Source organism: Pyrgilauda ruficollis, unplaced genomic scaffold, assembly GCF_017590135.1.
Source record: "Pyrgilauda ruficollis isolate IOZ18807 unplaced genomic scaffold, ASM1759013v1 scaffold12, whole genome shotgun sequence".
NCBI lineage: Eukaryota > Metazoa > Chordata > Aves > Passeriformes > Passeridae > Pyrgilauda > Pyrgilauda ruficollis.
The window spans coordinates 9,838,635-9,858,069 of NW_024510321.1; positions in this window are offsets into that span (position 1 = coordinate 9,838,635).

The following is a 19,435-nucleotide window of genomic DNA, read 5'->3' on the forward strand; positions in this document are numbered from 1 at the left end:
TAACTTGAGTTTCTGTGTCTTTAGTTTCAAGGAGAACTTGTCTCCTATGCAGCCCATTTCCTTTTTCAGTTCTACAAAATTTCTGCAGAGTTTCTTTATTTCCCTTATTTTATATGATGCAGTACATATTGAAGAGAAAATACATCAAGAATATGATTTAATAGGTCTCTCTGTGTATGTGTGATATTCGAATTCCACCAAAAGCTTGTGTATTTTATAGAGAATTCATTCTGCATGCCCAAAATGAGTTTTCAGAATCCTTCTATTTTGCAGCTTGAGGCCATTAAAATGCATTGCAGCAGCATCCCAAATGTATACAAGTGAAAAAATATTTTGTTCTTATGAAAAAGCAACCTGTATTAACTTCCTAAGTTTACAAATCATGAATATTGTTAGTGGGTACTGTGCCTTACAACAAGTTAAAATAATATCCTGTCCCAGAAAAAAAGCAATTAAAAAAAAAAATAAATAAAATAAAACCAGGCCACTAATCTCAAAAACTCAGAATGCTTTCTCCATCCCCATCTCTTGGGTCAGCCAGCCTGATGTGAAGCTGGGAGGTGCACACAGTAACAAGCATGTTACAGTTTATCTGTTCCTGTCGACTGCTGCTCCTGGCTGAGTGTGCTAAATCAGAGCTCTGGAGGCTCTATTTCAGTAAGAAATATAACATCAGGGCTGAAACTTGTCAGTTCCTAGATTAAGGCTTCACATATGAAGGAAGCCCATTAAAACATGAGTACTTTTGAGAACACATGCGGATGGAGGATTTGTAACCATAAAACTGACACGGTTCCAATGGAAGATAGCAATATATTCGTGCCTGTTGAACATAACGCAGAGAAAGCCGACTCCAAGCATTCATATATTAAATGTGAGGTCCCAGAAAAGTACAGCATTGGCTTTAAAGCAGTGAAATGTAGATAATAAATAAGTTCCTTTTATTATCCTTCAAGTGTTAAAGCACCAAGGGTGTATGTTTCAAGTCTGTCTGAGCAAATATGAGATATATGGAAAAGTTACATATCTATGTGTGAATATTCAGATATAAAATTGTGGTTCCCAGTTGTTTTTTCAGACACTTGTACCATGAGACTAGATATGGGATAGGAAGAATTTTGCTGTAGAGCTGAAATGATTTTCATATTATGTTCTATGGTTATACAGTTGGGAAAAGAAACATGGTTTCTCAGATTTAGTTTTAAGTTATGAATAGATAGCAAGGCTTTGTCCAGCACTTAAAGATGTTAAAATCACTTAATTCATGGCAGTGCTTGGGTAGGACATCTGACTGAAAGCACACCATGAGAGCAGTTAAACCCTGGAAGAGTTTGATTGAAATGCCTTTCTTAAATAATGTGCCACAGTATTTTGAAATGTTAGGGTCTGATTGTCAGTATATTTAATAGGTGTAGCACTGGCGTTACTTAAGCTTCTGCAATTTGAAATCACAGAAGCACACCCTGTGGTTTAGTAGTTCTGGGCAGATGGTGGAACAAGGTAGCTATTTTTTACTGCTAGAAGATAAAAATGCTATTTGACAGAGCACAGAAAACCATGTTGCTTTAACAGCAAAATTATGAAATCTTCTGTTTTCATGGGTTGGAATCATAAAATGGTGCTTGTGTCACAAGGAAGATAACAGTGAAATGATGTAGGGTGCTGAGGCTTTTCAGGATATATTTCATTTTATGCTGAATTGTAAATTCATATTCACTGCAATGGCTTTCCAAATAAGTTAAATTTTTTACACATTTAAAAAAGTAGTGTGTTTTGATGTCAAAGAAGAATGCTGGAGGCCTGGTTGTGTTCTTGCAGTGCCTGTTGCAGGAAATTGTCCAGAGTTTTATTTTTAATACCTAAAATTAGACTCTGGGTACAGTGTGGAGGCAATAGATAAACACTGTTGCTATAGAGTTTTTAAGTTAACCCATGAACTCTTTTTTTGGCTGCTCCCTGCCCAAGACAAAAAGCTGGCATTAGTATTTATATGTTATTTATATATTTGTATGGGATATTTGAGTCATTGTAGTGTGGAGTATAACACTTCCTTGGCATTTTAAAAATACAAAACTTACAACAGACCAGGAAAATATTCAGAAGATGATGAAATCCTGTTCCAGGAGTGCTGCAGCTGGTGGCATGTTTACTCTCTGTTGTTAGAGGGGGAATTTGAATTTGGCTTGCACAGTTAGTTTCTTTTTGTGCAACTTTTATGCAGTTGTGAACTGTGCTTAAAGGTACTTGTGCCAAAAATTATTAACAGCAGTGCAGCATTTGAAGGAAAACTGTTTTTTTTCTCTTTCCACACAGTTATGTGAACTTATATGTAATGCAAAAGATACACACTGTAAGTGACAGTGCAGAAGCAGAGAGGGAAAGAAACTGTTCTGGGCTAGGCTGGGTGCCAGGTATTAAGAGAATTTTTCTTTTACGCTGATTTTAGGAGAAGCAGCATAACACCATGTGCCATTTATAAGTACTTGAGGAAAGATCATGTAACAGGCCGTTACAACAGGCACATATTTGCTTCAGCTCTAATGCCTGGGTGAAGTATTTTTACTTTAACTGTAGCAGCGACATCAGTCATGTTAATTGTCATGGAAAGTTACTGGTCCAGACACAAATCTCCTCACTCATCCTCATTCTTATGATGATAATGTGGCTGGCTATACTTTACTCACCCATGTGGGAGAATTCTTGCCCTGGGGGGGGGGGGGGGGGGGGGGAGGTTAAATTTTGTACAGGCAGCAAATTTTAGAGAGTTAAAAGGACAAGAGGTTCCGGGGGGGGGGGGGGGGGGAGGTTAAATTTTGTACAGGCAGCAAATTTTAGAGAGTTAAAAGGACAAGAGGTTTCCAGATACCTTGCATTAGACTGAGTGGTTATTCCTAACCATAAATGTTTAACTACACTCCCTTAGCAAATCACTTTCAAAATAGATATTCATTTTCAAACAAAACCAGTTGCCTTGTGAAACTGTTGGTTGGTTAGGGGGAAAAAAATGACCTAATGCTTCTGAATAAAATATCTGATCTCCTGTTGCCAAGGCTGAGTCACTTCCTGTTACAATAACAAGACTGTCATCAGCAAACTTCTCTAGCCACACAGTGGAGCTTGCCAGCGTGTGCATGGCTTTATTTGTCCATGTTGTTAGAAAGTTACCGTTGAAAAACACACTGTACTAAATTTGGAGGCACCAGCTTTGCATTCAAGTGCGTTAGTGTCGGATCTGGGTTGCATTTACTCCTGGTAGTATAATATCTTATTTCTTTGTGCAACATAATAATATCCACCCAGCTGTGTACAGTAATGTTGTAATTCTATCAAGGGATTCTAGACACAACATAGTGCATTAATATCATCAGAGCTTTCTCAACTGGAATCTGCAGGATCACAGTCAGCTGCTTCTTATTTACAGGAATGAGATTTGAAAAGTACCTGGAAGTTCATTCCACTTGTCACCTAACAGATAACCTCCAGTGCCTTCTGGACTGTGGTGGGTTTTAAAGGACCGTTTAAGTTATCTTTGAAAACATTGAGCACACAGTGGTTTCGATCACGTTTGTGCAGGACGGGCACTGGCCTGGTTTGCAGGCAGCAGGGGTCTGCTCCTGCTGCACCGCTGAGTCAGCAGAGCAGGAATTCATTAGGGCTTTTACATCACAGCTTGGAACTCATTTCCTGGGCAAAATCAGTTGGCAAAAGCCCTTTCTGCCGTTAAAGCAGCTAGAAAATAAAAGCTAAAGCCAGTGTTTAGCTTCAGTGCCATTATTACCCCCTCCGTGCCCTGTGTTTCAAACATTATCTGGGAGCAGTGTCTGGCAGGCTGTATTCTGGATGATCTGTCAGATCTGTATGTGAATCACAGTGACTGACTCATTCCGTGCAACACAAATGACTTTTCTGAGCCTGTTAATAAGATATGGGGGGAGTGCATGTTATCTTACATGTTCTTTGGGACTTTCATCCTGGTTTTCTGTCCAAAAAATCAAGCCTCATATCAAGCCCCCAAGCTTTAGGGCCAATGGAAAACCTTCACTTCTTTGTGCCTCAGTTTCCCCCTTTGGGAAAGAGATGTTTTAAACTTTTAAATTGATTAGGCACTCATGGACAAGCAGAACTAAACACAAAGAAAACTCTGGTTCTTTGAAGCAAACAAAACAATCTCCCCAGGTTCTGGTTTTGTTTTACTGCATTTACTGTATTTAATATTTGTCATGCATAATAATTTATGCTAGTTCTTTCTGAGAGCCATATGATGGATAGTCCTCCATGGCCCGTGTCTCTTTTGCCAGAGTTCTTCAGCCAAATCCAGAAGACTCCAACTGAATGAACATACTTGTGAACATACTCACAAGAGGAAGGTCATCACACTCATGGGAAACATGTCAATGAACATCCTTTTCATCCCCCCGTTTTTACAATCAAATTGTAATAAACATGGCACAGAACAAGGATCCTGTTAATAGTTAGCCAAGCTCTCTTAATCTTCAGTTTTCTTGCTTTCACATTTTCACAAAATTTTTTCTTTTTTCTTTTCCTTTCTCTTTCATTTAAAAAAGAAAACAGAAAATGTAAGTTGATATGTTTCAGTTGACTTTGATGAATCTGGGATAAGTTACTATGCTCTGTTCTCTGATAAACAGAGATGTTATTGTGCAGTCGTGGATAAAGTAACTGATTATACTGTTTGGGCCATGAATGCAAAATGTGTTGCAAGGATTTGGATGTCTGTAATTAACCAGTTGTAAAAGCTGTGGTTGGTGGCTAAGCAGCTGTTCAGATCACTGTCAGAATTTCACCACTGTAAAGGAGCGAGCATGTGTTATTCCATTGTTTCAGGATGGGAAAGAACAGTTTGTATACATTTCTTTTCCCCTAAAACAGAACAAATGTTGGCTCTAAAGTGCACTTACAGTGTTCCAGACCATATCAGTGCAAGGGAATTGTATTTGCCTGAGATTGTCTGTGTTTCTGGTGTAACATATCAGACACCAAAGAGTATCACTGTGACCTAAAGGTTCATTTTTCACGAGGCTTTGCTGCTGCATACCTTGGATGTTCATTCTGCTGTGAGCAGCTCTCCCTGCCCATGCACTGACTTACTGCCAGAATACATCTGTGGATATAATTTACACCTAAGTTTGGATATTAAGAATTTATTTTTTTTTTTTTTAAGAACACATATCATCCTAATACTAGACTCAAGCCTTCTAGGGCTGTCTTAAAGTAAACCTTGCAGTTTGACATGGGTAACTCTTTAGTACTGATGTGTAGACAGTAAAAAACTTTGCCACCAGCAGACTATTTCAGGTGCAGCAGGTCAGCCACTGGCTGCCTGAAAATCGTAATACTTGTAGGTGAAACTATGGTGTAAGACCTTTGGCACTCAAACCTCCTGACTATCTAGTTCAGGGAACGGTGAGTTCTCAGTTACAGGGAGTGGGAAGATGATGTCATCGAAAAGCTATTGCCCTGCTTTGATATTAGTAAATGTGTTCAAAGTTCTCTAGGGGCCTCCAAGGACTGAAAACCTCTCCCTGCTGTGGGATAGAGGTGGTTTTTTCTCTCTCAACATTTCTTTACTGTTGTTGTTTTTTTGTTTTTTGTTTTTTTTGGTTTTTTTTTTGTTTGTTTTTGTTTTTTTTTTTTTTAAACCAGAATGCCAGTGAAAGACTTTTAGGAAAATAAGTCTGTTTCTATACTGTTTAACAATTGTTTTGAAAATGAGGCTGAGTCCATTCTTGTGTCATTAATGAAAACAACGATAGGAGCAGGAAAATCCCAGAAGTTTGAGTGTGCGTGGGGAAAAGGGGGAGGGGGGACAGGATGAAGTCCTTTGCAAAACAAGATAGTAGGTGCCGATGTTGATGTCTTTTAAGGCATGCCTTTCACTAGGCACTATGGATAACGTATTAGCAATCAAAACCTGAGGGGCCAGATTCCTACTTTTTCTTTTCCGCATGCACAGCATAAAAAAGAATAGAGTGAAAGGTCCTGGCAGGCTGCCAGTCCTCCTCCTCCTCCTCGAATAAGGGGGTGAGTGATACAACACCATGACTGTGTTTCCTTCTCCCATCTTGCCTATCACATGGGGAAGTGAGCGATTGCTGAGCTTGTTCATGCCTGTGAGCTGGACTGGGCTTTGTCCTCCTTGTTCTGCTGACAGACAGCTTTACAGCATTTGTGAGGCCCAAACCAGCCTTGGGGACATCTGACATTTTAAACCTATCTGGGTTCTGCTGCTGTCCTATGCCTTTATAGCAGGACCATCATGTATTCTAGGGCCACGAACCCAGGGTATGTGCTAAAATGCCAGTAGCAAATATAAATCTCTTAAGTTGCCTCAAACTTCTCCCACACAAATTGAGGAATCCAGCTTTTTAAGCTGTAGGGTCTATGTATTGTGAGTTTTCTTCCCAAAAGTGAACCCTGACTTTGATTTGTTTATTCATGGAATACTGGACTCTCTAATATTTTCCATGCTGCAGCAAGGCTTTAGCAGGACAAGTATCACAAGACTCCTGATAAAATCACGGGAGTTAGCAAGGCTAGCACTTGGAGGAGCTTTGTAGATTCAGCCTTTTCTGCAAATAGCATTCCAGTGAAACGAGATAACCCGAATGTCTGAAACAATCTTGCAGAACATTTTACTTTGCGGGTTTTTCCTTTGCATAACGACCTTCTTCAGACCATCTGAATAGGATGTCAATTGTCACATGCGCCTCCTGTGTCACTTGGTCAGTGACATAACTTGGCAGGGGGAGGGAGGAGATGGGAGAAATGGAAGATTTAGCCCTTTTTGCAAAAGTTAGAAAATGTGGTGAGGACTCTCAATGTTGCCAAGAAGGATTGGGTCCAATTTGTAGCACCACTGAAATCAATAACATTTAGTAATAGCCAGCAGCGTGCTCGGTGTCACCGGTGATGTCACTGGTGACATGTCTGGTACCTGTCCCCTGCCCGGCTGCAGCCGGGGGCGGCAGCCTGAGAACCTGGGAGCTCGGGATCTGGCAGGATTCCAGAGCGCTGAGTCAAAGGTGAAATGCCAGCACCAGGGAGTGATTGCTGGTTTCGCTGGCTGAAATACCTCTCGCATTACACATTTATTACACTTACACGGAGAGAATGTGAAGATAGGGCAAAGGGGTAAACAGCAGGAGGAGTGCTGTGATGGGGAGAGGCAGTGCTCAAACATGATAAAAGTGCAGCTGAGATAAAAAAGCAATAGTGTTGGCTGGCACGTATTGTTGCTGATACAGCATTGGACATTTGTAAGGATATTTTTGTTTCCTTAAATTGGGAGAAGTGCACGTTTTTCTGTGTGTGTGTTTACTACATCTCCCATGCAATTCTAAACACCTGCAGCTGTTCTGATGCATAGCAGCAGAACCAAAGCAATATTTATGACAGGCATATGGGCAGTACTTGCTGAAATGAAGGTTCTTGGCATGCAGCTGCTCCCACGGACCTGAAACATACACCGAACCCCAGTTCTTATACTTGGAGTCAGGCACATACTTCAGTGACTGCAACGGAATTACTTTGCTTTGACTGACTTCTCACACTTCCCAAGACTGAGATGTATAATTAATATTGGCTTACATTCAGATAATTTCTCTTGAAAGTTTGGGACACTTTGTCACTTGTGACTTTCTTTAAAAATATAAACTAGCTCTGGAAATGGAAAAAAAAATATATATGTTATCTGTTTTTTTGTTTTTTAGACTTCTGTTATTTTGTGTGATTGCTTCAGTTTTTAGAACTAGCACAGGACAATCTCCACTGGTACACTTCATCCTCTTTTAATTTGTTTTTAGTATCTGTCTTGAAAAGGTGCTGCAGAAAGAGTGAAATTGGTTGTACTCTAGGAATACTTGTTTTGAAGTTTTGTAATTTTGAGGGAAGAAGCTTCAACACATTTAGAAATAAAAACAGGTACTTTCACAAGGTAGTGATACCAGTAAAGCAAAGATTTAAGTGATAGAAAAACTTTACAACTTTTTGCCACAAACCATGTTGTAAGAAGAATTTCTGTGCATTAAATGAACTTACCATAATAATTATTGAATTCTCATTTTTAATGTAAAGATACTAACTTCCAGAGGGGGATGTAGAGAAGTTTAATAAAGAGAAAGAGCCCAAAAAGTTGAAGTGGAAAAAAAGAAAAAGATTCTGTTATGGTTTTTTATTGATACCAAGATGAATGTAATAGCTGTTTCTTAATGAAATATAAGAAGTGACAGATGTGGTTATGGGATGTCCTCCGAGCAGACATCCACACATGACCTCTCTTTAAGAACATCCAATATCCCAATTCCATGAGCACTTGGTGCTGGGCTTGTGGCACGTGAGGAGCCACTTTGATTCAAATTTCACATATGCTTCATGTTTGCAACCTTACTCTTCCAGGACATCTTCCAGCAAATTCAACACTCCTTTCATTTCTTCCAAATGTGAACTCTGCTACATGCTCTCCTCCCTTCCAGTCACTTAGAAAAATATGATCTGTTAAGTCAGTGGCAGAACTCCCACTGACTTCTGTAATGCTGGGAGTTAAGCTCTCTGCTTATGAGACGTACGCATTTCTTTTTAGAAAACTTTCCAACATTGCAAAAGGGTCATTTCAGTCCTGCAGCTCTCCAAAATGTTCACTGAAAGTCTTACACTATTCTCTTTATTAATATAATTTATTCCCAGCATTTATTATACTATTCCTTGTGGTTTTTTGGAGGAGATGCTAAAGATTGAAGACATGTCTACTTATCTGAACATTTATCTGGACATTTAAAGCTCTCATGATAATATTTATAAGAGTTTTTCTGTTTTATTTCTCAACCCTGCCCTCCTTTCCAAGATGCTGGATTTTTGCTGCTATCTGCACCAGAATTGTATTCCATCCTCTGATTCAATTTTTGTAAAAGATCTTAGTGGGAGTTCTGTCATTCAGAGGCAGTGTCCAAGAGATGGAAGGTGCTGAAGATTTCTGTCAAGGTTCATTTGCAAAGAAATATGGAATGAGTTTATATTTTTTCTCAGTCATGACAAATTTGTCCATATATTTTTTCTCACCCTTGAAACAGAGGCATGCTGGAAAGATTTTTGTGTTCTCTATGTATCCTCCTCTAGCTTTGGCACCACTAAGAGGTAAAAAAAAAAAAAACATATTTCAGAAGAAATGAAATTAATCTGTGAAGAACTGTGGAGTTGTTACAAATGGATTTACTATGTTCAATTGCTTCACCATGTTGGTTCCAAATGTACTGTCAAATACAGAGCAGAACATGGCCCTCAAAGCAGCAGAGCTGACATCACATCTGTAGGTCCAGAGTCAGAGTAAGCTCTGGTTCTGCAGAACACAGATCAACAGGTAAGATGGGTCCTACCTTTTGGTTCAGATGTAGATTTGCTGGTATTTTCAATTTCTCTTAAATTAATCTGTGTTCAAAGTGCTCTGAAGTAACAGCGCATTGTGCAGAATTAAACTTCAAACCCTTCTTGAGCACACTGAAGTAACCCTCTAGCATAACTACACACTGTTCACTTCTGTATTCCTCATGAAACAAAAGGATTCCCACTTTGAAAGTCAGTCTTTGTGGAGTTTTTCTGCAGGTGGAGGTCGGACACTAATGAGAGCTTGGCCAGCCAGTGCCTTGACATGTTTCACTTATGGCTTGATTAGACCCTGATTTAATGAGATACTGTACTACATGGAAGCATATCATCTTGAGTCATTTAACACCGAGTGGAGTCTGAATGTTTCATTTCAGCAGTTTCTCTGCACTTTTGAAACTAAGAAAAACACCCCACAGAATAAAGTATAATTTAAGTAGAATGTTTCATTCCAAGTGCAGTTGGCAATTACAAAGAAAACCACTCTGACTCTGCCCACTTCTCTGCTCCCCTTCTCAGTCCTATAGGCTGTACATTAGTCATTCTGAGGTTCTATTATACCTCATATAGAATGTGTTTTGAATTTAAGATTTCTAAAGGGAAAGCAGACAAAAGGTCAATCTCATGTTTCCATTCACATTCCCTCTGTGTTATTCCAGGGACCCAAAAGGTTGATACATTGTCTAGATTTTGTTACTGGTGAATTTCTTTGTTACAGTGTGTTTTAAGATGACATAGAAATTTTTGACGTTTTCTTTCCCACGGCTTCCAGCGGAGCGGCAGCTCCAGAGCTCTGCAACACTCCGGTGGATTGTCTCTGTTGGATGACATCTAGGCATCCAAAGGCTTCACTAAATTATCCTGTAGAATGAGCAGTCCTAGATTTGTACAAGATCTGAAGTGCCGCTACTGTGTTTTAGACTCTCCTCCCTTTGCTGTGGTTTTGGACCAAATGGATTTCAGGTAAACCCAGCGACACAAAATTGCCAAGATAACCTCACTGTGAGAGGTGGAGCTCATACTCATGCTCCCATGGGAACAAGGCATGGTGCCATGTGGAATGGCTCACATCTATTTCTTGGCTCTGGGTTAGTTGTGTTAACTTACACAAGAGTTTTCAGGAAAAAAAAGAGAAAGTATTTATTAAGAACACATTATGTCAGGCTGAGATGAGGTTAATTATTTAACATCTGGCAAAAGCAGATGGATTCTCTATGAACACAGTGAAATCCATTCAGTCAGCACCTTGATAAGCACCATGTCTGTTTCACTGTCTCAGATGCCTTCCTGGAGAACCTGTGTATGTGCTTCAGGACACTTTAAACCATTGTCTGCCATCCCCTGCAAAGCTTTGGCAATTTGCAAGTGCGAATGATGTGGCTGGCAGACAGCCTCTTACTGCCTGGCCAACTCGCCCAGCAATTTGCTGCTTTACTGAGCAGGTTTGGTGCTGTACATCAGTGTTCTGGGATGGATGTTCTCCAAGGTATATTTAATTGAGATGTGGCCACTGCATTCTGCTGGTGCCTATTACAGCATTGTGTTGGGGTTTTTTAGGAGAATATGATTAAACACAGAGGCCACACGTGATGTTCCTGGCGGCCTCACTCAGGAAAAATAGTTTAAGATTTGCTGACATGGGATGCAGTGTTCCATGAAGGAATAAGTTGTCTCTATGTTACAACAGAGTTTAAATATATTTAATTAATCATGAGACATTTTTGACTCAGTATTGACTATCTTGATCTTCTTTCAAGAAGAATTCCCTGTGGTCCCTTGTAAAGGTAACCCTCAAAGAAGCACCTTCAAATTATAATGATTAATTATTCATATTTGTGTGCTCCCCCTGGATCCCAGGCAGAAAATATGTGCAGGATTTCCCATGGCCTTCAGTTTGTCAGCTTTTTATCAGGTGTCATTTGGCTAAGAACCTTGTGAGACTATTCTTTATTAGCACAAAATGCTTCAGCCATGCTCTACTTTACATTCATACAAGAAAAAAAAGCCCACAGAGATCACAGATCCAGGTATATTAAAACTTTCTGCAAGCAAAAAACCAAGAAAAAAATATATTTGAATGAGAAAAAAGTCAGTGGGAACTTTATACCTCTCCCTTCAGATCCTGCACACCCCTGAACCTTGCTGGAAGTGCAACTGTACTGTCAGTGCTGTCATGTCATGTACATGGATCCATATATAGGAGAAGTGCTTTTTCTGGTACCTCATATTTGTGAGCCACTGGATTAAAGTCCCTGGTATTGCTGTTTCAAAGTGCTGGTGTTCCACAGCACCTGGAGATTGGTGCAGAAAAGTGCAAGTTTTGGGCGTGATGCTCAGAAAGTGCTGCTCCACTGATTTTGAAAGGTGTAAATCAGGGGTTGATCCACTGTAAGCAGCAGATTTTCTGCAGTTGGTGTGAAATAACGATCCAATTCCACACGGTAATGTCTCCAAGTCTGGAGATCCTCAGCCTCGCTGCTTCCGATGCTTTCCAAGGCACGATTTGTGTGTTTCCGACTTAGCGAGTGCTTGCACAACTGATGGCCAAACATTCTTTCTGGGGCACTTACCATTTCCAAATATATCTATCTTTCAAGTAAATCAATTTTGTGTTAATTAGTGACAGGTCCCTGCTAAAATATTCCCTTCATTCTTTTATCACCCTGTGGCAGAGTTCTGTGTGCCCTGCCAGCTGTCCTTCACAGCAGGTCTTAAAGGTTTGAAGCCTTATTTGGTGTCTGCAGTGACCTTTTAAATTCCAGAGTAAAGTTGGGGCTGCACAAGTCACAAATACAACACTTGTTAATAAAATGTCAGCTTTGTAGCAGTCAGACTTGCATGGAGCTTTCAAACTGCATTTTCCATCAGGCTAATAGCTCAGGATTGTGTACATGTGCTGGCACAGCTGCAAGAAGGGTAAAACCTTCAAAAAGAGCTCCCTTCTGGTCCCACCATGTAATCAGGTCACAACTCTACCCCCTGGGGAAAAAAAATCATTTTGCCAGTTACAATCCAGCAAGCAGTTGTTAGTTCCTTCATTGCTTAGGTGACCTCAGTGAAACCCAGAAATGCCAGGTTTTAAAGACTAAAAGATTGCCTATACCTTCAATCCCTGAAACAAGAAATGCCAAGAAATGCCTGAATGTAAGAAATAATAGTAGCAGGGCAAAGAAAGTATGTGGGGGAGGGGAAGCAGAAGCAGCAGAATGGTGAGCAGATGTTTCCTAAAGAAGGTATAAACACAGAAAGCGAGCAGTCAGATTTTCCTTTAACTTTATAGTGCAGTTTACAAGTTCATTAAACAGAACTTCTGAGCAGGGCAGCCCTTGATGAAGGGTTGTTTAAGTTGAAACATTCTTGATTTCCTGCTTAACTGACTCACTTGGTAAGATGCTCTGTAGTGATATCATCAACCATGGAATAGTTAACAAAATCTTTGGATTGTATAAACTCCTGTAGTTTAGATAGTTCTTGACTTGTTCTGTGTAGGTATTGATTACTTACATATCTGCAAGTATGCTGAAAGCTCTGTGTAATGTGCTCAAGATAAATAACATTGATATTGTTCAAAACTGTCACTTTCTTGTTCTTTTAATACAGTTATTATAGCAGATTAGATTCTAATGATTTGTCTGTGTAGTTACCTAAAGTAATTATTTTTCCATGTATTTACTGAAACTACAGAAGTGGTAAGTTCACATGACGTTTTAAAGATTTATCTAAGTTTAGGTATTGCCTGTGTTCATTCTAGCAAGAACCTCCTGGTGTTACAGTGATGTTTAGCTCTTGTCACACTGGCAAAACCTTTTGGTTAGTCCACAATAGGACTTATTTTTCTCTTCTATAAAATATTTTTAGCTGCAGACCTTTTGTTATAAATGAAAATTTGTCAATGGACATCAATGGATTTCTACTTGGCTCAGTAATGCACTTTCATTACTGGACTAATACTAGACAGCTGGAAGTTGCCTATTACACATGCAATTCTCATTTAACCAATAATATGGAATAATCAGAATACTTTGAAATAATCACAAACAGTATGTGGTGAATTGACAATTGGCCTGTTCTGTGTGGGGAAAAAACATCAAACCTTTGGAAATCTATGTCATTGCATGAAACAATACAAGGCATTTCCAAGTTTTCTCTTCCCACTTGCTGACTTGCAGATGTCTGTGCATGGCTCTAATCATCTGAGATTGCTGGTAGACCTGTATTTTCATCACAAAATAAGAATATTTGCTTGACTGCTGTAGTTAAAATAAAGGTATTCCTGTCTTTTTCCATGCCAAATAGGAGAAATGTTTAAAGCAACTCAAATTATCACCTCATATCGAATATAAGATTTTGTTAAATGGTGCATTGAAAACAGGATCTGTGTCACAATATAGTCATGACTGTTTTTCCATTGTATTTTCTAAAATACTATAAATTAATATTCCATAGCTGATAAGGGATGAGATTTTTGAAGAAATGCTAAGTAAGTGCTTTAAGGAGTACAGGAATATCTTTCCATCTTTGTGTTCTTCTTCAACTGCTGTGTTCACATAATAGAAATCAGTTTGGAATCTCTGCAAATCCAACAGCAACATTTTGTGTTCCGTTTGTAAACTCATTTTTTATGTTTGTAAATCATTTTAAGTGTTCCTGATGATCTTAACAGACATAATTTCTCCCTTTCAGTATGAGTACTTCTATAATGTTTGCAGTTATGTTTTTTTGTTTTTTTTTTTTAAATCAGCATTTAAGTCTTGTAAGGAATTGAGCTACAGCTCTATTAACAAGCAGGCTCCATGAAGTTCAAAAATTAGCAAACACTGCAAACTCTTTCAAGTTTAAAAAACAAGTGTGATCTGTCAATGCCATTGAATTCCATCATTTACATTTTGTTAAATATTATAACTCTCTTTTTAACTGAAGTGAGAACTACAGTCTATCTTGTGTGTGCTGGTTTTGGCACAGTGTGTTATCAAAAAAAGCATCTTCCTTCCTAGGTCAGGATCAGCTAAGGTCTGTCTTGGGGTCATTCACTCTTTTCCCAACTTAAGGTAGTAGCTTCTGGATAACTTTGGAACATATTTTAAATAGAGTATTTACTTGTTTATTCTACTTTTTTTTCTTTTTTTTTTTTTTTTTTTTTTTTTTTTTTTTTTAATTGTCCTGTCTAGCTGGAAATACTCCATAGCCAGTAATGTCTGAATGACTGATTTTTTTGATAAAATAACTTCTGGTGGCATCAACATCAGCTCCAGGCCTAAGTACAGGGAGACAAGTACCTCATGCACAGATCTCTTCAACAAATGTGCACAATGAATCCATGTTAGGTGACATCTTCCATAGGATTAAGTGTTGTAGGATGTCAACTATGAATACAGCAAAGAGTAAGATTATGTAACAGGGCCTAAGAAAGATGATTCTTAGAAATTCATCACTCTCTGCTGGTGTCCTCATAACTGCATGGTGAATTAGCACTCACTCTCACTTCTGTCAATCAGCAAAAGCTGAGCAAATAAAATGAGCTGTCACATTTTTGGTTCTTTTCAGTGTGAAACTGAAAACATTTCTTGAGCTAATAAACGAGTCTATGGCTGCTGGTATGTGCTTGACTTTCTCAATATGTATACTTCAAAGTGCAGAAGCTAGATAAGCTAACAGCTCGTTCAGTGAAATGATTGTGCAGGAGGCAGCATGTCTATCAAATGCTTGCTTTATAAATTTGAATAGATGTGATTGTTCTCAGCAATGTCACCCCCTCTGTGGCTGAAGGCATTGTTTAAACAGAGGGAATGTGAGGTGAAGCTTTTTTTTTTTTTTTTTTTTTTTTAAATTTTATCCAGATATGCTTTGCAGGAAAGTCAGCCATTCTTTCTCTGGATCCTCTTTATCAAAACAATGGTACAAGAACAACAGGGAGGCAGAGTATACTGCTGGCTAAAGTACTGAAGGTCAAGCTGATGGTTTAGTTGCGTGGTGTTCAGAGTAGATGAATCCAAGTGTAAGAAGAGAAAGTTTCCATGGCAATTAAATGTTGCTTCTTGTTTTCAGGGAAACTGGGTCAGAAGGCATCATTAACAGGAAGTACTAAGGAATACATCTTTGGTTTTGTTGTTTACCAAGTGTAAGGACAGATGACACAGTGGCTGATTTCTTTCTCCATGGTGTGCTAGGTCAGTGTGTTACAGACATCTGCACATTGCTGCAATCTGGTTGTGAGATGAACACCAATGGCCCAAACACATTCCTTGTCACAGTAACACAAATACAATCTGGCCCCTTGTGTTTATTTCAGCACTGAGTGAATTCTTTTGGTTATTTATAGATCCTTCTGAGATTGTGTCAGTGGGGTGAGAGTGAAGCTGCATGAGCAGCCAGAGTACTCCAGAGAGCTCTGTTGGCTGGCACTCCTCCACTGGCTGTGTAAAAGTCACAGAGGCAGAGATGTGGCCTTGCATATTTGCTACCATGGAGCAAATGCTCTGTGTACTTTGTGCCAGTGGTGAGAGATCTCAGCCATGGACTGGAAGAAGAACTGGAGAAGACTCATAGTTCTGTATTGTCTGCCCTGACTGTCCAGGAGGGCAGCAATCTATTTCTCTGATATCTCTGATTCAGATGTGGTATTTTGGTTTTTTTTTTTTTTTTTTTTTTTTTTTTTGCCTGATGCTCTTGAGAAAGGTGTTGAGAAGAAAACAGCAAATCTAAAGTAATGGGCAGGACTTCACTTTATCCAGAGAAAGTCAAGGTACAAGACAGTAGTTGCTTTACACAGCTGCAAAGTCTATTATTGCTCCCTTATCTGACCTGTCCAAAAAACCACATAGCTCTGTGCTGCTTCATGTGTCTGTGCTGACAAGTACCTTTAACAGACTTTACCAGGCTTCTGTCAATGCCTTCAGTCCTCCATAGCTCCATTATAGCTCTTCAGGGACTCTCAAGAATGGATGAGGAAATTGTGTGGACAGGAACTGAGTGGGAGCTTTCCACTTTCCATTCCAAGGGAATGAAAGGATAGAAAAGTAATTTTGTAGGTTGGCTGAGGTCTTGATGAGATATTTAATGTTGCTATGATTTATTTCTATTGCTAATGGTGCAGCAAGATGGTCAAGCATTTTGGTAAGAGGCTCTTAGATATTATTTAAATTGGAGTGAATAAAACACAATAGGTGTCATTAGAGATCTCTCTCATTATTTTGGAGATGTTCAGTAGCACTTTGCGCACATCTAGTAAAAGATCTTCCTATTCTTACTTTCATTAATATTTTTTTTCCTGCTGTTTGGTCAGATAAAGGACTCCTGATGTCATAAATTATTGATGTTCCTCCCTTCTGCTCCTGACAGAGATTTGCTCAGGCACAGTGCCATACTATGCTGCTTTTGAGCATGCCAGAATTGTGCTTGAGCTTAGGGGACTAGCTCAGGCTATGCAAGTTTGTGTGCCTTGGACCACAGATAAATGAAACTACACTATCTTCTCTATTATGTGAATATTTTGGCTTATATCTTGCTTGTCTTTGTTAGAGACACTGCTGTGAATTTTAGGCTATCCATTGTTAATTAATGAAGGTCCAAGCAGCAAAGATGAGTGCTCAGAAAGGGAAACAGATAGCGACCATCATATTTGCTAAGGATGCGCCATTCTGCTGTACAGGAACATTGAGAATATTCACTGAATGAAGGTACTTAATCCTTCAATTCCTGTTGCAGAAAATTATCTCCCAGAATTTTCCTTTTCAGATTACCTGCTGTAATTGCTATTATTCTATGTAAGAATTCTTACATACAAAGACAAACCCTTATGTGAGGTCAAAAACTTACTGAGAATAAATTCTTTTGGGTAGACATGAAGGGGTTTTTGTGGTTTTCATTGTGGTTTCAGTAATTGCTTCTGTTCTGTTACTTTGTTTTACATTTCACCTTTCTTGTATCTGTAAAATTTTTTTTACCTTTCTGAGACATCTCTCAGCTGCTCCATCACTACAACTTTTTCCAAGGAGATTGTAGTAGTGTCTCAAAGATGTTGTTCTACTGATCTCTTAACACCTGTTTTTATTCTCTCCGAGGAAGGTAATTTCAGCATGACAACTCACTCCTTGTTTATTTTGATTGCACATAAGTGACCCTTACATGGTTTTCTTGCTACAGAACTGAGCAACCTACTGCAGCATCAGAGGAGTGTATCAAATCCAGCACTGAGATAATGCTGCCTGGTTTTGGAGCCCAAAAAACAAAAGAAACTTCAATCACAGCTTCTTTGAGCTGAAGCATTTGAGCGCGTATTAATCTGCACAGAGAAAAAAACTGCTGCAATTTGCTTTAACTCAAGCTTGAGTTAAAAGTTTGTCAGGGATAAGTGCTTCTGGAATATTACTGGAATACTGGAATGATTACTATCTCAGTGCTACTATAAATAAGAACATATTACTTCTGCATATTGCTTAACTATTTTCACTGTAGTGAGATGACCACTACTATTTGTAGTCTTTTGGGCATGGGAATGAACTTTTCCAAGAAAAGACATGAAGTAAAATGTTTATTCATGTTTCCTTTTATTTTGGGCAGGGAAATAATTTCTATTTTTTAAAAAATATGTGCTTTAAAACTAAAGACAGTCTCTACATTGGTTTCTTCATTTAACATTTTGCCTGATTTAAGACTTTTTTTCTTTTAGGATCCAAAGCAGAGAGGTGCCCTGAGAAATCTGAAGGACTTTCAACCACAAAAATCACTGTACACTTAGCAAAGCAAACAATTTTTTTTCACAGAATATTCCTGAAAGACAGAGAATTCATTCTAATGGTGTTTGTATTTAATTGCCTCAAGGGGCACCAGCAATAGAAAATACTCATGACATCTGACAGTTAAAGGTAATTACTACCAATTAAATAAAATCTTCCCTCTCGAAAAAATAGAAAAAAACCCAAACAATAGAGCCAGTCTTCAGTATAGTAGTTTCAGTTTCTGTTATTTTGTTTCTTTATTTCACTCCAGTTGCTAAGTCAGCATAACAGTCTTATGGTGATAAAAGGATATGGAGTAGAAACTTGGAACATTCTTATTTATAGTAGATTTGTGGGTTTGAACTACATTGCTCATTTTTGTTTAGACAGTAACAAGAAACTGCTTCATGGGAAGCTCTATCATTGATAAATAATTTTAATTACAGAAATATTTCCCATATCTTTGCATCTGATGTTACAAATAGGTTTCCACCCATTTCCTGGGAAGATTTCTTCCAACTTAAACCTTCATGTGGGAGTTTTATAATTTACTACTTGCATTGTGATATTAACTCTTTTCATTACTGAAAATTTCTGACAGAAACAAGGATGTGGTCACCAAGAGGGAGTACACATCACACAGTTTAGAAGTCCACATGTATAAATGTCTGCACCTGGCTGGGTGGGTGAGTTCCCTTTGTAGTCAACGGGGAGGCAGAGGCATTTTTAGTGTGCACTAACTAATATATTTTAGATGTTTACTGCAGGAAAAGAGGTGTTGCATCCTGTGCCTCCACTGATTGTGGTTCCTAGGTATCTACTGCCTCCATTAAGCCTGGAAAGTGGACTCTGCATCCTGAAGAAGTAGAAGTTTATGAGTACTTGTAGAAGTCTAATGAGTAATACACAGAAAAGTGCATGCAAATCACAGCAGTGATGACAACAATCTGTAGGGATATGATATGATACTAATTTGCAAATTGTATAGGCTCAGGATTAAGCCATTTGGCTGTTCCAGACTGATAGCCAGTGAGGGAGAAAGGACAATTCTTACTTTGTACAACTGGAGCAAAATGCCTATGTGAATGCTGGGATGGTGAAATCTGATGAAAATTATATAAGTCATGATGCAGATGATTCTCTATCACAGGAAAGCTTTTTGAGACCTCTGTTATGTGAGATGATAAGCAGGTATCTGCTGGAGGAAGAATACTGAATTAGGGACTCATAAGGAAAAAAAAAACATGCAGGAAAAGAGGTGTTGCATCCTGTGCCTCCACTGATTGTGGTTCCTAGGTATCTACTGCCTCCATTAAGCCTGG